We start from the raw sequence: 16,478 nt of genomic DNA on the forward strand, positions 1-16,478 counted from the left end.
CACAGCATAAAGAAACAAAATCCTTTTGTCTTCCAGCAAATAGAATATGTTATTTCGCCATTCTCTGGTTATCCCATTCACTCACAGTGTCCTAATCCCAGGACTTTAATGTTTTCCTTAACAAAAACTCTTTAGAAGTACTCAGTACCTTTTAGCAGCTTTCCACACAGTTCTCGTGTGATTCCAACACACACCCCTTGTGTGCCTGGCTCTCTCAGCCTCTCCAAATCTTCCAGCCTTCCTGGCTGTTGCTTGTGTGGCTCCAGCACACCACTTGGCTCGGCCCACATGTGCCTCCAGCACACACCACACCCGGCTTGGCTTTTGTGTGCCTCCAGTACACACCACATTAACTCCTCCCCTTGAGCTTTGGTTTGAACTCTTAATAAGGCTGCTCTTAGCCATCTGATCAACTCCTGACCCCAGAACTGGAGATTTCACCCCACCTGTGGGGCAGAAAGGTGAGATCCAAGTCAAGGATGACACAAAGCACCTTGGCATGGGGGGAGGGAGGAATAGTTGTGTAATTATTCTCAATGGAAAAGTTGGGGGAAGGTGGGGGTGGATATCATGATATCAGTTTTTGAAAGACCGAGTTTTAAGAAGTGTTGTGACATCCAGACTGATATGTCAGTTAGTAAACTAGTGGCGCGCAGGGACACCAAGGGGGTAAGTTGGGGAGTGGAGAGATATATTTGAGCGTCATCGGCATTGAGATGGTATTGCAAGCTATGCAAGGTTATAAACTGACCAAGGGAGGAGGTGAAGATAGAGAAGAGAAGGGGTCCAGGGACAGAGCCTTGGGGAACCCCTACAGAAAGAGGAGGGGGAGGAGTTAGATTTGTAGGTGACACTAAAAGAGTGCTTAGATAGGTAGGAGGATGTCGGAACTTTTTATCTGATGAAAAAAAAAACAGTATTTAATTTATGAAAACAGACAGGGATCTGGAATTTAGGAGATTCCCTACTAATTTTCATAAATCAACTGATAACCCGAGTTCTTTTGTTTGTGCTAACTTGAAGATGAAATAACAAGCAATATTGTGCAAAAATATATATATATATATTTATTAACTATGAAATCAGTGCAAGATAATCAAAATATAATCTGTGACAATAAATAAGAGTCAAAATATGCAATTATCAGCAAATATAATTAGAGGTGCACCGAAATGGAATTTTTAAAACCGAAACGAAACCGAAATAAAAAAAAAATGTCAGGCCGAAACCGAAAATGTTTTTTATTTTTTCAATTTTTTTAAATATTTTTTTTATAAACTTTTCAATTTTTTTATATTTATTTTTATTTATTAATTCATTTTTTATTAAATATTTTTATTTTTTACTTTACTTTTAGGGGCTTCGGGGAAATATTAGGGGTCTAAACAGACCCCTGATATTTCCCTTTTAAAATAGAAAAAGAGATTGAGAACACAGAGTCCTCAATCTCTTTTTCTGTGTCCCCTGTTATCAATGAACAAGAATCCTCTATGTGTCTTCCTGTTCATTGATAACATGAGTACATGGCATGTTTATTATAACCACAATTATGAATGAATGGGGGTGATGTAGATCACTCCCATTCATTCATAATTGAGGATATAGTTAACATGCCATATCCTCAATTATGTACACACACTCATCGATCACTGATCGCTGAGTGTGTGTATCTTGCTTTTCTCTCTGACACGCTGTCATAGGAGGCTGATCGAGCCGTGTAGAGAGGAAGCCCAGCCTCCTGTGACAGCGATGTCTCCGCCCACACACCGCTCTGCCGGACTGTGATAGGCGGCTGAGCGGTGTGGGAGGAGAGATGCCACAGCTCACAGCCCTCTCGTCCTGACTCCTGCAGCGCTCGGCGGCTGTCACTTTCTTTTCTCCCCGCTGGAACAGCGCCCAGCGGGGAGAAAAGAAACCAGGGATGACCCGATGTATCGGCCGAAACATGGCTCTTTCGGCATTATGCCAAAAGTGCCATTTTCGGCCGATATGTTTCGGCGGCCGATATATCGGTGCATCCCTAAATATAATAATTAAAAATTAAAACCACAAGATATTAATTTATATATGAATGTAATAGGACCATGTGTCTAGGAAATGCAGCTAGTAAACTTTCAGTAGGTAAGTAACAACAAAAGAATGTGTAGATTTAATGTAACCTCTCTCATCAAACAGACATTTAAAGCTCAAAGCCCTTACTGCTCATGATCTAATATGCTAGATTTCTAAGCAGAGGGCTAGCTAACTAAAATAAAAATCTATCTGAGGTGAAAAAAAACAAATAGCATTATATTTTTATATATATCATGGACTAAACCATTGACTAGAAGCTGAAATCAACTTCATAAAATTAAGATCCAAGAATTGAAATGGAAATAATTTTTAATTACAGCTAAATTTAATCCAATTCCGACACTAACACTATATAACCGAATGTTTAGACTAAATGGTTTAGTTAGATATATGTGACTAGCATAAATTGCTTACCGATAATGCAAAGTTATACTTTACCACTAATCTGGAAATTCTTTGGTCCCAGTGATGTCAACTTTGGGTCAAAATAGGACAGGAATACTTTGTCAGATGTTCCAGTCTCGTCCCCTGTTTTCGTCCCGTCTATGTTTTCGGTCTCTGCTCTTTTTGTCAGTCCCCCTACCCAATTTTTTCCTAACCTTTATCACCCAAAATCCTGGGAGAGGAAAACTTATCTTATCACGAATTATGACATCACAGCCCTTACTCAAAAATTATTATTATAAGGAATTACCTGAAATGGGCAATGTTAGACTAGGAATAATTTTGATTTTTCTTTAACCCTTTCGCTGCCAAGGACGTATGGCATACGGACCTACAAAAGTGCTTCCAGCTGGCCAGGTCAGTATGAGTAATATGTCATGACATACCCTCTGACATGAGCTTGATGTAGAGCCATACATTTTAAGATATTACTTGTCAGAAACTTGTTACTGTTACAGTTACTTGTCAGAAATTCTGGAGACTAGGGTCTCCCAACAATGAGGCAAAGAGGCTGAAAAACTTTAGCTTCTTCGCTGAACATAAATGTTACAATATTGTAATCAATATAAGCATTTATAATGTAGATAGTACCATATTAATAATATATACCAATATATTTCAGTATAATATTTATTTTATGGATATGTTTATTACATACTCTTATCATTTGATTAATATTTACATTTTCTAGCTATGTTATATACTGTATATTTATATAACAACTGATTACCTGTTCTATAGTTAACTAGTATCGGTGCATCCCTAATCTGTACCAAGCATTGGTTAATATATGCCACAGGCCAGACATACAGTATAGGTCAGCACATAAATGCCATTGACCATTCGGTTTAAGGATACCGAGAATAGGATTATTATAAGAGCTGTGCACCGGTCTTATAATACCTCTCTCTTTAGAGTTTCTTATGATTTCCGCTAGCGAATCGTAACACGCTAGTGGAAGTCAATACTGCTTTGATATAAACAGGAGGTGCATTAGGATCAGTACAGTCTGAATCCTGGCTATGTGTGTCTGTTACACCACAATCATTAGAATCTTTTGCAAATATATCCTTGAATTTCATAAGGACTTTTTTTAACTGTTGGCACTCTAGGTCATTAGAGCATCCATCAGCTAAGGATATTTGCTGCTGGACCATTTCCTGAAATCCTGGGAAGAGCAGAGCCGGCGTTAGTGTAAGGAAGCCTAACCGGCCGCCTGAGAGCTCCAGCGGAAGGGGGCGGAAAAATCCTAGCTCAGCTGCAAACATAGTTAGATGTAATGGTGTGGACAGGGCTCCGGACTTCTGCTGCAATGATCTCAGCTCCGCCCCTGCCCCCAGTACTTTGGAGCCGCTCAGCCAGCACTGTGTCTCTAGATGTCACCCCCCGCCATGTGCCTTTTCTGGAACCTCACAATACCTCCTCCCGCCCACTCTCTGCACTGTAGGAGGAGCTGTTCTCACCTCTCTCTCCTTACTGTTTCCTTGTCCCGAGCTGCAGGTACTAGTGTGTGTGTGGTTGTAAGCCTCTTAAAGTCATAGTGCCCAATTTATAATTCATATGCAGTGTGTGAAGTTTTATAAATAATATATACGTATATATATATATATATTATACTGTATATCTCTAAGTAAATAACAGAGAGATAACGTTACTATAAAAGGTTTCTACACTGTAATGCACAATTTGCATTTTCTTTTTGTTTATTCATATAACCCATACACATTTTAGATGTTTTATATGTATATATTTTGAAGTAATAAAAGCTGAACCGAAACTACAGAATGTAGGACAAAAAAGTCCTATTACAAAACAACTGAGTGCTATCCTTCCCAATGCATGTCAGTACACACTAGAAAATTTTGGATAATGAAATATTAACGGCTAGTTCAGGAGGGCCTGATTCGGAGCTGGAACGTACTGGATCGCATCTCCGCCAACTCACTGAATTCTGGGGCAGCAGGGGGTCGCAGTGCGATCACATGCACCGGAAAGCATGGAACAACAATGCCTGCATTCCAGTCCGGTGCAGTCAGAATAATAGTGCCTGCAGCATTTTTTCAGATAGCACTGATCCGGAACGCAGGCACTGATGTGTCACGCATTCTGGTGCGGGCGATCGCACTGCTGCCAGGGGGCGTGGCTGCGGTGCCATTGACTTTAATGCACCGCCACGTCACCTTCCGCCATAGAAGGCAGGAAGCCGGCCAGAATGCGATACAGTGTATTCCAGCGGCTGACCACTCTGGGACGCACTGTATATGGTGTGAACCGGCCCTTATAGCTTACAGCTTAAGCTTAAGATTTTAAATCTGGCTCTGATGGGAGTCAGTCCATTTGTATGCATACCATTTCCTCCAAAGAAACTACCACCTGTATCCATGCCCACACAATCATGTGTATTGAGTGCCACAGAAGACCCACCACCTCCAGGTTGAGCATTGAGACTCATATGAGAATAAACAACTTCTAACATGTGTGGCACAAAATTGTTCATGTCTTCAACAGGAGCAATCTTAAAAGCAACTACATTCTTCTTATTCTGAAAGGAACAAAGTTGTCCTAACACTTTCACATAACTTCTAGGAGGTGCAACTACATTTTCAGAGCTTGCTTCATCAGTATCCACCCATTGTCTGACATCCATGGGTGCTGCAGTCATGTCATCTACTTTATATAAGATGTTGGTTGGTGATTTTTCTGCATGTCTCACTATGCCAACTAGACATGTGCACCAGCAAAACATTTGTTTTGTTTCGTTTTGATTCGGATTTTGCTTTATTTAGTTTTTCGGAATTCGGGTCCGAAAGTAATTTTTTTTTCGGAATTCGATTTCGGACGAAATTCGTTAGTGGAAATCCGTACGAAATTGCGTTTCTAATTCGTTTAGTTTTCGTTTCGTTTTGTTCGTTCGTTGCAGCAAAGTGACATTCAAATGTCACTTTGCTCCAAAAAACGAAAGTTTGTCCAAAAAAAAACCAAATTGCATTCGTTATGCCTGTAATTCGGAATTCGGATACATCCGAATCTCCGAATTTCCGAAATTTCGTCAGAATTTCGATTTGGAACAAGCGAATCGCACATGTCTAATGCCAACTATTGTAACATGCACTTCCACTTCTTCTATCTTGAAGAGAGCAGCTGAGAAACTGTACAGGGAACAATCTGCTGTGTCCTGGAACTAGCTTTTTTTCCTCCCTGTGTAGGTGCAGGGGACCCAAAGCCTCCTGGTGATTGCATATATCGTCCGCCACTACCATCAAAACCACCATGATTATTCCTATCCACATACATTTCATTTTGGATAACAGAACCATATTTTATTTAGGAATAATTAATGGTTCACTTTTTGTAAGAAATAGTGTGTGCTGCCCGGAGCAATTTCTTACTATTTGCAGACACATGAGAAAACCAACATTTGTGGCTAGAAAACAGCTTTAAACCCCCAACAATTGTAGAGCAGAGGCCCTGTAGAATAAGAAAATGCTAGCTGCAATTTTTTATGTTGCATGGAATTTGTGCAAATGCTTATCAAACCAGTATTTTTAGGATAACATACACTAAAATGCTCTCACTCCTGACATTTGCGGCGCTATATAACATGTGTGGTACAATTTTTGGTTCTTGCATCCGGCGCGTGTTTGCGTTGTATGTGCGTGCACGCGGGGGGGGGGCAGGGGACTTTGACATCTCAAAATCAGCCACAAGATGGTGCTGTGCAACCCACCGAACGCCCTGCCAGTTCGTGTGTTTTCCGAACACATGAACTGCCGATGTTCGAGTCGAATTCACGCTCGGCTCGAACATCTAGCCCATCACTATTCAGGAATAGTGGAGACGACAGGGAGGAGAGCATCTGGCTACCCAGTTGAGTCTATTGACGGACAAACATGCCTGTCCATACCAACTCTTACTGAATGCAAACAGATCCCTGATCATGGATCTTAAATCCCTACACCAGATGTAGCGGTTCATCACCCACACTTGAAACACATAGCACATCTGATATCAGATCTTAATCCCCAGGTGCAGATAATCCTACTTCTTGGGAGAGACATTTTACGAGTCTACAAAGCGTGAGCTCAGATCCGGGCTGGATTAACATAGGAGCGGGTGGAGCTCCAGCTTCAGGCACGGCCATGGAGTGGGAGCTGACCGAGTCATGGAGTCGCGGCTGGGCCAAGCTGACTGAATCGTGGCCGAGCCGGGCCAGGCTGACCCGGATCGCGGTCGTGCAACCAAACCATGCAGCCGCAGCCCTCTGGTCAGGCATATCAGAGGGCCCTCTGATGTGCCTGAGCAGAGAGCCGCAGCTGCAGTCGCCAGTTTTTCTGACCCCCCTGGAGCCTGCACTGACCACCCCTGGAGATGGCACAAAATTCTCAGCACCAGGCCTGTGATGTTCTAAATCCGGTCCTGGCTCAGATTAACCTCCCTGGCGGTATTCCCGAGTCTGGCTCGGGGGTTAATTTTCCATACCAGGAGCGGTAACCCCGAGCCAGACTCGGGAATACCGCCCGGGAGGTTAATCTGAGCCAGGACCGGATTTAGAACATCACAGGCCTGGTGCTGAGAATTTTGTGCCATCTCCAGGGGTGGTCAGTGCAGGCTCCAGGGGGGTCAGAAAGACTGGCGACTGCGGGTGCGGCTCTCTGCTCAGGCACATCAGAGGGCCCTCTGATGTGCCTGAGCAGAGAGCCGCAGCTGCAGTCGCCAGTTTTTCTGACCCCCCTGGAGCCTGCACTGACCACCCCTGGAGATGGCACAAAATTCTCAGCACCAGGCCTGTGATGTTCTAAATCCGGTCCTGGCTCAGATTAACCTCCCGGGCGGTATTCCCGAGTCTGGCTCGGGGGTTAATTTTCCATACCAGGAGCGGTAACCCCGAGCCAGACTCGGGAATACCGCCCGGGAGGTTAATCTGAGCCAGGACCGGATTTAGAACATCACAGGCCTGGTGCTGAGAATTTTGTGCCATCTCCAGGGGTGGTCAGTGCAGGCTCCAGGGGGGTCAGAAAGACTGGCGACTGCGGGTGCGGCTCTCTGCTCAGGCACATCAGAGGGCCCTCTGATGTGCCTGAGCAGAGAGCCGCAGCTGCAGTCGCCAGTTTTTCTGACCCCCCTGGAGCCTGCACTGACCACCCCTGGAGATGGCACAAAATTCTCAGCACCAGGCCTGTGATGTTCTAAATCCGGTCCTGGCTCAGATTAACCTCCCTGGCGGTATGATTATGTCAGGAATTTTGTACCAAAAGCGGTACAATTTTTGCATGGAAATTTGGTGTTATGTATTGTAGGCCTACAATACATAACACCAAATTTCCATGCAAAAATTGTACCGCTTTTGGTACAAAATTCCTGACATAATCATACCGCCAGGGAGGTTAATGGTCCCCACAATGCTCCCTATGCCCAGAAGTTAGACCTCAGATGGGTCATTATAGGGGCTGACTACCTAGTATGCATGCACACACCTATCTCTGTTAGCATGTTGCTTATAAGTACACTAGAGAATTGACATCCCTCTCTCTTCCAGCAATGCCACAATCAGTTCGTCATAAAGGAGTTACTATATGCTACCCATTTGCTTTGTCCGTTCATAGTCCCACCAAGTGACAACCTCGCTTGTGACAGTAACCAAGACCATACACAGCAGGGGTGGACTGACAACACATAGGGCCCCCAGGCAATACAAGATTATGGGGCCCCCTTGAGCTCCTCCCATATACAAGCACCTCCCACACGCCCCACCTACATAGACATTCTTGTGCCACAAAAAAAATGTTTCCACATTATTTTTCATATAGTGGGCCAATTCACTAAGAGATGAAATGCCGGGGAACTGGTAGGAGAATTTCAGAATCTAGACCAATATAGGCAATTTGGAAAGTGAGCTAAATGGCAGAATGCATGGCAGACCTCAGACCAGAACCAATACACGGCACACTTCAGACCGGAACCAATACATGGCACACTTCAGGCCGGAACCAATACACTGCAGACTTCAGACCAGATCCAATACACGGCAGAACTCAGATTAGAACCAATACAAGACAGAACTCAGACCAGAACCAATACACCCCCAGAGCACACTGTCCCTAGACTAGAACTTTGTGCTGCAGTATTAGCGGTTGAGCTAGCAGAGATTATTTCCTCAGAAATGGACATTGATCTCAAGGATGTCGAATTCTGCACTGACAGCACAGTAGTGTTGGGCTACACCTGCAATGAGACCAGACAAATCTATACTCGTATTAACAACAAAGTGCTACGCATCAGGAGATTCACCTGCCCAACACAATCACACCATGTTCCCATGGCTCACAATCCTGCAGATCACACTACAAGAGCTGCTGCAAGTCATCCTAAAAACCCAACATGGCATACAGGGCCTGCTCTCTTGTATGGCACAGGACAGACTGTCCCCCATAGTGACATATTTGAGCTGCTGGACGCAGACTCCGGTGCTGGGGTCCGTCCTGGGATCTCCGCACTTCAAGAAGTGAAGTCAGACAGTCAACTCAAATCCCAAAGGTTATAAAACCTGGACTTTCAACCTGGAATTATTTCCTTCAAGTTCTTGCCTACCTCACTCACATCAAAGGTAACTTACAGGGAGTCAGCAACCACCTCAAAGTGACAATGCTGTACCTTGGACCAGATGTAAACTAATCTTTTTTTCCTGAAAATCAAAATAGTGGTATCAGTTGATACCAGGCGGGGAGTGTTATGCCTTACAGACATTAGATGTATTGACTTACCTACCTGCCATCTCAGAATCAGCCACAAGATGGTGCTGTAGAGCATATATCTCTATTTACTATAGAGCAACAGTTTTTTTCTATGGTAGGAACCCAGTCTCCATTTTGGAATCAAGGAGAAGAGAATCTGCTGTCATCCTGAGCGGATGACAGCAGATTAAATGGCAGTTATCAATGGGTAGAAGCCTCTAGAGTGAGTGCTTCCACCCATTGAGAAACTCATGAATGAAAAGGAAGTGATGTAAATCACTTCCTGTTCATTCATATCTGGGGACACATAGTACTATGTAATTACAATCCATGTACCCATCGCACTCCTGACCACTGTTCTATGAAGATCAGGTGGATGCAATGGACACCGGCACACCAATAGCAAATATTTATTGACGTACAAGCAAAAAAGCATAACACACTTAGTCCAATATATCACAGAAATCACTGCGCTGGGAATGCGTGCCTAACTACCTGATTGGACCAGCCACAACAATGTGTATAGGTGAATAAATGTAAAGCAAATATGTTGCGCTCGGTCTATGTGAACCAACTACACACTAAAGTGTTAATAAACAAATCTGTGTAAAATTACGACAATCGGTGTGAAAAAATTGATGCAAGTGGATTATTTACATATGACTAGAAGGTTCAACACACAAACATAATAAGAATAATAAAACATCAACACTGGAACCTTCAGAATTAGTGCCAGTGATCAACCTCATTGGTTCGGCATGTATATCTCAAACATGCGAACCTCTGGCTAGCCATGTAGTAAAACAACACAGAAAACTTAAATTTAAACCGTGATATTAATTCAAGCTGTGAACAAACTTTGAGAAGGAAGAAGGGGCTCTGTGGTGGCCCTCCAATCCTCCTTAAAAAAAAACATGCAAATAAATCAAAACTCTAAAATAATAACAGCAAAGAAACTGACATTTCAAGGGGCTTGTATCATTACATGCATATCCCACGAACAGCACTTAAGAAAGGGCAACTTCCCTCTCTCAGTGACACTTGATCAATCTGTCCGGCAGTCCTCCAAACATTCACTGACAATTCCCCAAGAGGGTCTCCTTGTTAAAAAGGTATTTTAGTTCTGCTTTTCCAACCCCTTCTAATGTCTCCTTGTCAAGTACTGGCGTGGATCTCTCCTTCTCCTTCGGTCACCTGATCCCTCGCCGCCCGGAATGGCGGCGTTCACCTAATGGTGTCCCACAGGGAAAAATTGAAGGAGACAAAGAGGAGGCTATCTAAGTGCAGTAACACAAATATTTATTTCGTAAAAGAACTCAAATGCACTTACGGAAACAATGAAAAAATCGAGCTTTTGAGCGTTAGCAGCACTCAGCTAAGAGAGATGAAGGCAGGTTTTCCTTTGACATGTTTCGTTCAATGACTTTTTTGAGAAAGTCATTGAACGAAACGTGTCAAAGGAAAACCTGCCTTCATCTCTCTTAGCTGAGTGCTGCTAACATATGACTAGAAGGTGACTTTTTTGAGAAATTAATTGAACAAATGATACATGCCCCTTGAAATGTCAGTTTCAGGATGATTGGAGGGCCACCACAGAGCCCCTTCTTCCTTCTCAAAGTTTGTTCACAGCTTGAATTAATATCACGGTTTAAATTTAAGTTTTCTGTGTTGTTTTACTACATCGCTAGCCAGAGGTTCGCATGTTTGAGATATACATGGCGAACCAATGAGGTTGATCACTGGCACTAATTCTGAAGGTTCCAGTGTTGATTTTTATTATTCTTATTATGTTTGTGTGTTGAACCTTTTAGTCATATGTAAATAATCCACTTGCATCAATTTTTTCACACGGATTGTCGTAATTTAACACAGATTTATTTATTAACACTTTAGTGTGTAGTTGGTTCACATAGACCGTGCGCAACATATTTGCTTTACACTTAGTGCAATGTTTTGGAGTCTCGTTGGATCCCCTTCATCAGGCAGAACAAGTGATAAATGCAAGTGAAACACACACATTATATATATATATATATATACACACACACACCATATCATGTGAACAGACCTATACGTCATACTCCCACCATAATTCAAATCAGAATGATCATAAACATAGTGAGATATCAACCAAAGCACAATAAAAATGGTACAGTTGTTAAACATGGCTGTATACAAAATTATTCAGTATAAAGATATGTAATGAGAGCAAGCAACAATCAGAAGATCGTAAGTAACCAGTGGTTTATTCTGGTTTGGGGCTGCCCTAGGCAAGACAAAACTCGTCCCCACCCAATAAATTTACCCCACCCAACTGTGGTCTCAGGTGGGCTCTGCAGGGTTTGAGGTGGGCTTTGCAGGCTGCAGAGCCCCCTATGGATTCTGCAAAGCCCACCACAGATCCTGTAAAGCCCCCTGAGACCTGGCAAAGCCCACACAGATCCTGCACAGCCAACCAAAGGGTATTGCACAGCACACCTGAGACTCTTTGGTGGGCTGTGCAGAATCTATGATGGGGTCTGACAAAACAGTCCTCTTACCTTGCATGGCCTGACCTTTTTGGAACATGGCCTCCTTATCCTCGGCGCTCGACTGGACGGCCTCCTCATCCTCAGCACCCGACACGGCCTCCTTGTCATCTTCGCCACCCGACTGGAGCTCCGGCGACGCCTCCCACCTCCTCTGTCGGTGTCTCTGCCCCCTGCCTCCTCCATCTTCGCGCCCCGCCTCTTCCGTCTCTGGGGCCACTTGACAAATTTTCTTCTCTCATGGGGGCCGCTTGCCAAATTTCATACTTTAAAATAAAATATGTATCCGATATGGTACTACAGACACCAATATACAAACAATAAGGCCCCATTCATATATGTAGGTTTAGGTGTGATTAGGGATTCAAGCTTCAGAAACTTTTGTTTTACTGCAGCAGAAATCCCTAATCTGGTGTTTACACGCGGTAGCTATCACCCATTCAAGTTAATGATCAGGTGACAGAAGTTGCATGTAAACGTCTGCATTCCACATGTAATGATACATGATATGATTACATGCGGTTAGAAAACAATCTCCCTGGATGCACAATCATTGCGTCCAGGGAGAGTGATTAATTCCTAACCGAATGTAAACATATCACGTATCATTACATGCGGTGTGCAGACATTCACATGCAACTGTTGTCACCTGTGATCATTAACTTAGATGACAGCTGCCACTTGTAAATGCCAATTTAGGGATTTCTGCTGCAGGAAAACGCAACTGCTACCGCAAGTCAGGTATGCGATCCGTGACCGCGTACCTGACTTCTGAGCTGGCTCGCTCCCTTGGAATCTGCTGCCCGAGGCAAACGCCTTGTTTGCCTCGCGGCAGATACGCCCCTGTAAGTAACGGCTGTGTTGAAAACAGCTGTCTGTCCAGGAATGCTGTTCCTCCGTGCTGAGGGAGTGGTCTGCCACTGTCCGGATCCCCCAGCCAGCCCCTGGTCCCGCTCATACCCATGTCCTCAGACGGGGGAGGCCGCACACATCATTATGACGCGGACCCAGACACACCCCTGGTTGCTGTAGTAGCAGCAGGACTCGTACCGTGAGAGGCCGCACATAGGGGTGTGGAACTGGCCATGTCACTGGTAACCATGATTGCACCGGGAAGCTGCTGTCAGAGGCGACAACTGAGATATCAGATTGCAGCTTCCACTAACGGACTTAGACACCGGAGCACGAGGCCATGTTAAGCCAGATTCATGCTGAAAGCCTAATGCAGTACATATAGACATTAATGGCATGTGAGAACATATCTCTAAGCCAGTGGCGTAACCAGAGTTATTGGCGCCCGGGGCAGAACATTTTTTTTCGCCCCCCCCCCAAATCTTCTCTCTTCGTCTTCGTCGTCTAACAAAGGGAAGAGGGGAGGAGTCCGGTGACGTCACGGACATCGATGTCACCTGACTCCTCACCCTTCCCTTCGTTAGCCGACAGAGCCACTTGCGGAAGGGGGAGGAAGTCCGGTGACGTCGATGTCCGTGGCGTCACCGGATCTGCGACGGGACTCCCGGAAGACCCGGAAGCCGGTGAAGAGGTGAATACCGATTTAAAAAAATTTAATCGATCAAAGAAATGAACGATTAATCGAGAAATTAATCGTTAATTTCCGCAGCCCTAATATATATATATTGCAACATGGTGCCAGTAAAACCTGCCAGGTTGGCAGGAAAAGTGATGTATGGTAGATATATTTCTCCACGGAAGCTCTTTACCTTGTATTGGTAAAACAAATCCTGGGGCTGGTGTTACTAGGAGTCTGATAGAGCTCTGGGTGGGATAGACTCCTAGTTCCATGGACTGTAGTTTAGTGAAGACTGCACAGGACTTCATTAGTGTGCAGCTGCACCTAGCTGGGGGAAGTGTGTGTCTCAGTGCAAGGAGAGACAGTGTGCTGAATGCAGCAAGTTCTGTGTTTGGGGGCAAAGCCTGTCAGCAGGACAGGGTTCTGTGGATGGACTGTAACTGTTCCCATAGAGGAAACGGAACCAGCTCAGAGGACTATCGCTAATACCCAGTAAGGCTCAGTGGAGCGGACTTTTATTTGTTTATGACAATTACATTTTTTGGGCTGGAGAGAGTAGAGGCCATTCTAAAACTGAGATACTGCAGAGAACCTGAGACATAAACTGATTTCTTTACCTGGCATATAGTAAACCGATGAGATGAAGTATGTTTAGCCAAGGAGTATAAGTTTTGCCTGAAACACTTACTCACAAGCAACTTTAACCTAGCATATTCAACCAACAAGAATATATCTAGAGTCTCTTATCGGAGAGAAAAGAAAGAGACTCTGTGGCTTCAGTAAAGGCTCGTATCTAAAACAAGTAGAATAGCCAAGATAAGGTTATCTCCTGAACCATCATCAAGTTTTCGTTATACCTGACGGCAACATTACTTTGGATCTTCGGATCTCTGTCCAGGAAAAAAGATATCAAATCACTCCACATTGATCCAGCAAAAAAGATTTTTTCTTCCTTTATGTTGTCCGACTATCTTGGAGTAAATATTCCACGGAATCCGCACAGGAGTTCAGTTAAGGCACTGATCTACAGCAACCAGCGTAAAAAGCCGAGACAAAGCTACATCTCCTGAACCACCTGTTTCTTCTAACCGGATTCAGTTACAGCAGTGGCAACACCACTTTATTTCTCCTAGCTGGATCCCAAAACGAGGATATACCTCACTGTGAGTTGAATCCATTTTTTTCATTATATCTTGATGCTGACTTCATTTTTTCTTTTGTCTTTTTTCTCCATACACGTGTAAGTTTACTCCTAAAATACAGAGCTCTTTTTTCCCATAAATATGGACATCATTTCCCAATTTTGTGGAGATTCTTGATATAAGGGAAATGTCTTTGACATCAGGTATCACCATTATATATGAGAATATCAAGGCCTCTCCAGGGCGTGCCCTTATACTGTTTTCCATAGCACTATTAAAAAACCACTAGCTGAATGCAGCCATATACAGTATGTTTGTTTGTGTTTTGATATTTTTGATATGTTTGCTATATATTTTTTTGTATTTCTACAATAAATAATATATTTTTATAGATATTTGTTGCATACTTTGAAGGAATGGTGGGATCCCCTCTTGGGGAAAATTGTATCTTTTGCTAGTATATAGAAACAGGGGACCCTCCTTCACAATAACCTGTGCGGTTTATATTTTACCAAACCTTCCTTCACCCCTTCGTCGGTTTCATGCGTAGGCGCACTCGACGCGTGTTTACGTGGCGACGCGCGTGCTCGCGGGGGCGGGGGACTTTTAAATTTTTAAAACTGTTTTTTTTTTTTCTTTACTTTGACTGCTATCACATGGGGGGGCTTGCAAGCCCCCCCCCCATTTAATAGCAGATGGTGGTGATATGTAGATGTAGGAATGTTTCTCCAGTAATAAGCGCACTGCAAATGTTGCAGTTGTAGCACTTATAGCAACCTGTGCAGTGTGAGATCTTCATAGGTTTATGCGAGTATTTGGGCCTAGGTTCTGCCTGGACCAAATGATCCCTAAGGGTTCTACTACGGCGATAGACCTGGAGAGGTGCTGTCTTGATCTGTGCAGTCAAGTGTTTATCTGCCTGGAGAATGTTGAGATTCCTTATTGTGGACCTGCGAATCAGATGTGATACCCCGTAAAATGTTTGGACAAATGGGAGTCTGTCATTGGGGGGTTTGTTTTTATGTGCCATGGAGGACATTTTAACCACCTGCTCAAGGGTGTGATCTAGTATAGTGTCTGGGTAACCTCTCTGTTGGAACTTGATGTACTGTACATTATTTGGAGTTGTGTGCGACATGCATCCTGGTCTGAGCAAATGCGTAAAACGCGCATGAATTGAGATATTGGTAAATGTCCAATGGATGTCTCGGATGTGAGCTATGGTAATGGAGGATGGTGTTGCGGTCAGTCAGTTTACTGAACAGAGATGTGTGTAGGTGACCATCTGCAATATTGACCAATACATCGAGAAAAGTGCCGCCCCTATTCCCTTCCTGCCGAGCTGTGACTGTGTTGGCCACCTGGTGCCCCTGTTGCCATGGCGCCGTGAGCTGTGCCTGAGGCGAGTGCCTTACTCACCTCAAGGTAGCTACGGCCCTGCCTCACAGTAAAAGAACCAATAGTCTTTGTCATAAGTGTTTGTGTTTTCTCTAAATTAGGCACTAAGATAGAACATTGTGCATTAGATGTACTAATTCTTACCTTTTAAATAAAGTGTATGTAAACCCTAACAATTAACTTCTCTAATTTGATCTCATTTCGTCTGGTAAATATACCATTGAAAGCATACAAAACAATGCCTGCCAAAATCCATTGTGCTTGCATCTTCCTGTGTACTGTCTGTGTTGCAATGACAGGAGGTGTGTTACTTGCAGGACCAACAGCTCAAATTAATGAATAAAGTCTAGAAAAAGAAAACAAATGGTAAGCTGCAAATATATTACATTTTTGTTCTTGGGTTTAGATATGCTTTAGGGCAAAATAGTTTTACTCTGTGCTCTTTGTTCTCTTCAGGAACACTTCCCAGTCAAAAAAAAATACATGGCACGTTGTATTTCCAGATGATAAATATCCCAGGGGGAAAACAATTACCTTTTAGCTTTGGGGGTATTTTGACTTACTTAGTGTAGAGCCTGTGTGTTGTTATTTATTATTATTATTATTATTATTATTCTTCAGCTAGGGCAGC

At 43.6% G+C, this 16,478-nt stretch overlaps 1 pseudogene; it reads right to left on the minus strand.

Annotated features, from left to right (window-relative positions):
- Nucleotides 1–3,428: 3,428 nt before the first annotated feature.
- On the minus strand, nt 3,429–5,757 carry LOC108798501 (annotated as a pseudogene).
- Nucleotides 5,758–16,478: the final 10,721 nt, after the last annotated feature.

This window comes from Nanorana parkeri, unplaced genomic scaffold (genome assembly GCF_000935625.1).
Source record: "Nanorana parkeri isolate BGI_ZX_2015 unplaced genomic scaffold, ASM93562v1 scaffold1490, whole genome shotgun sequence".
NCBI lineage: Eukaryota > Metazoa > Chordata > Amphibia > Anura > Dicroglossidae > Nanorana > Nanorana parkeri.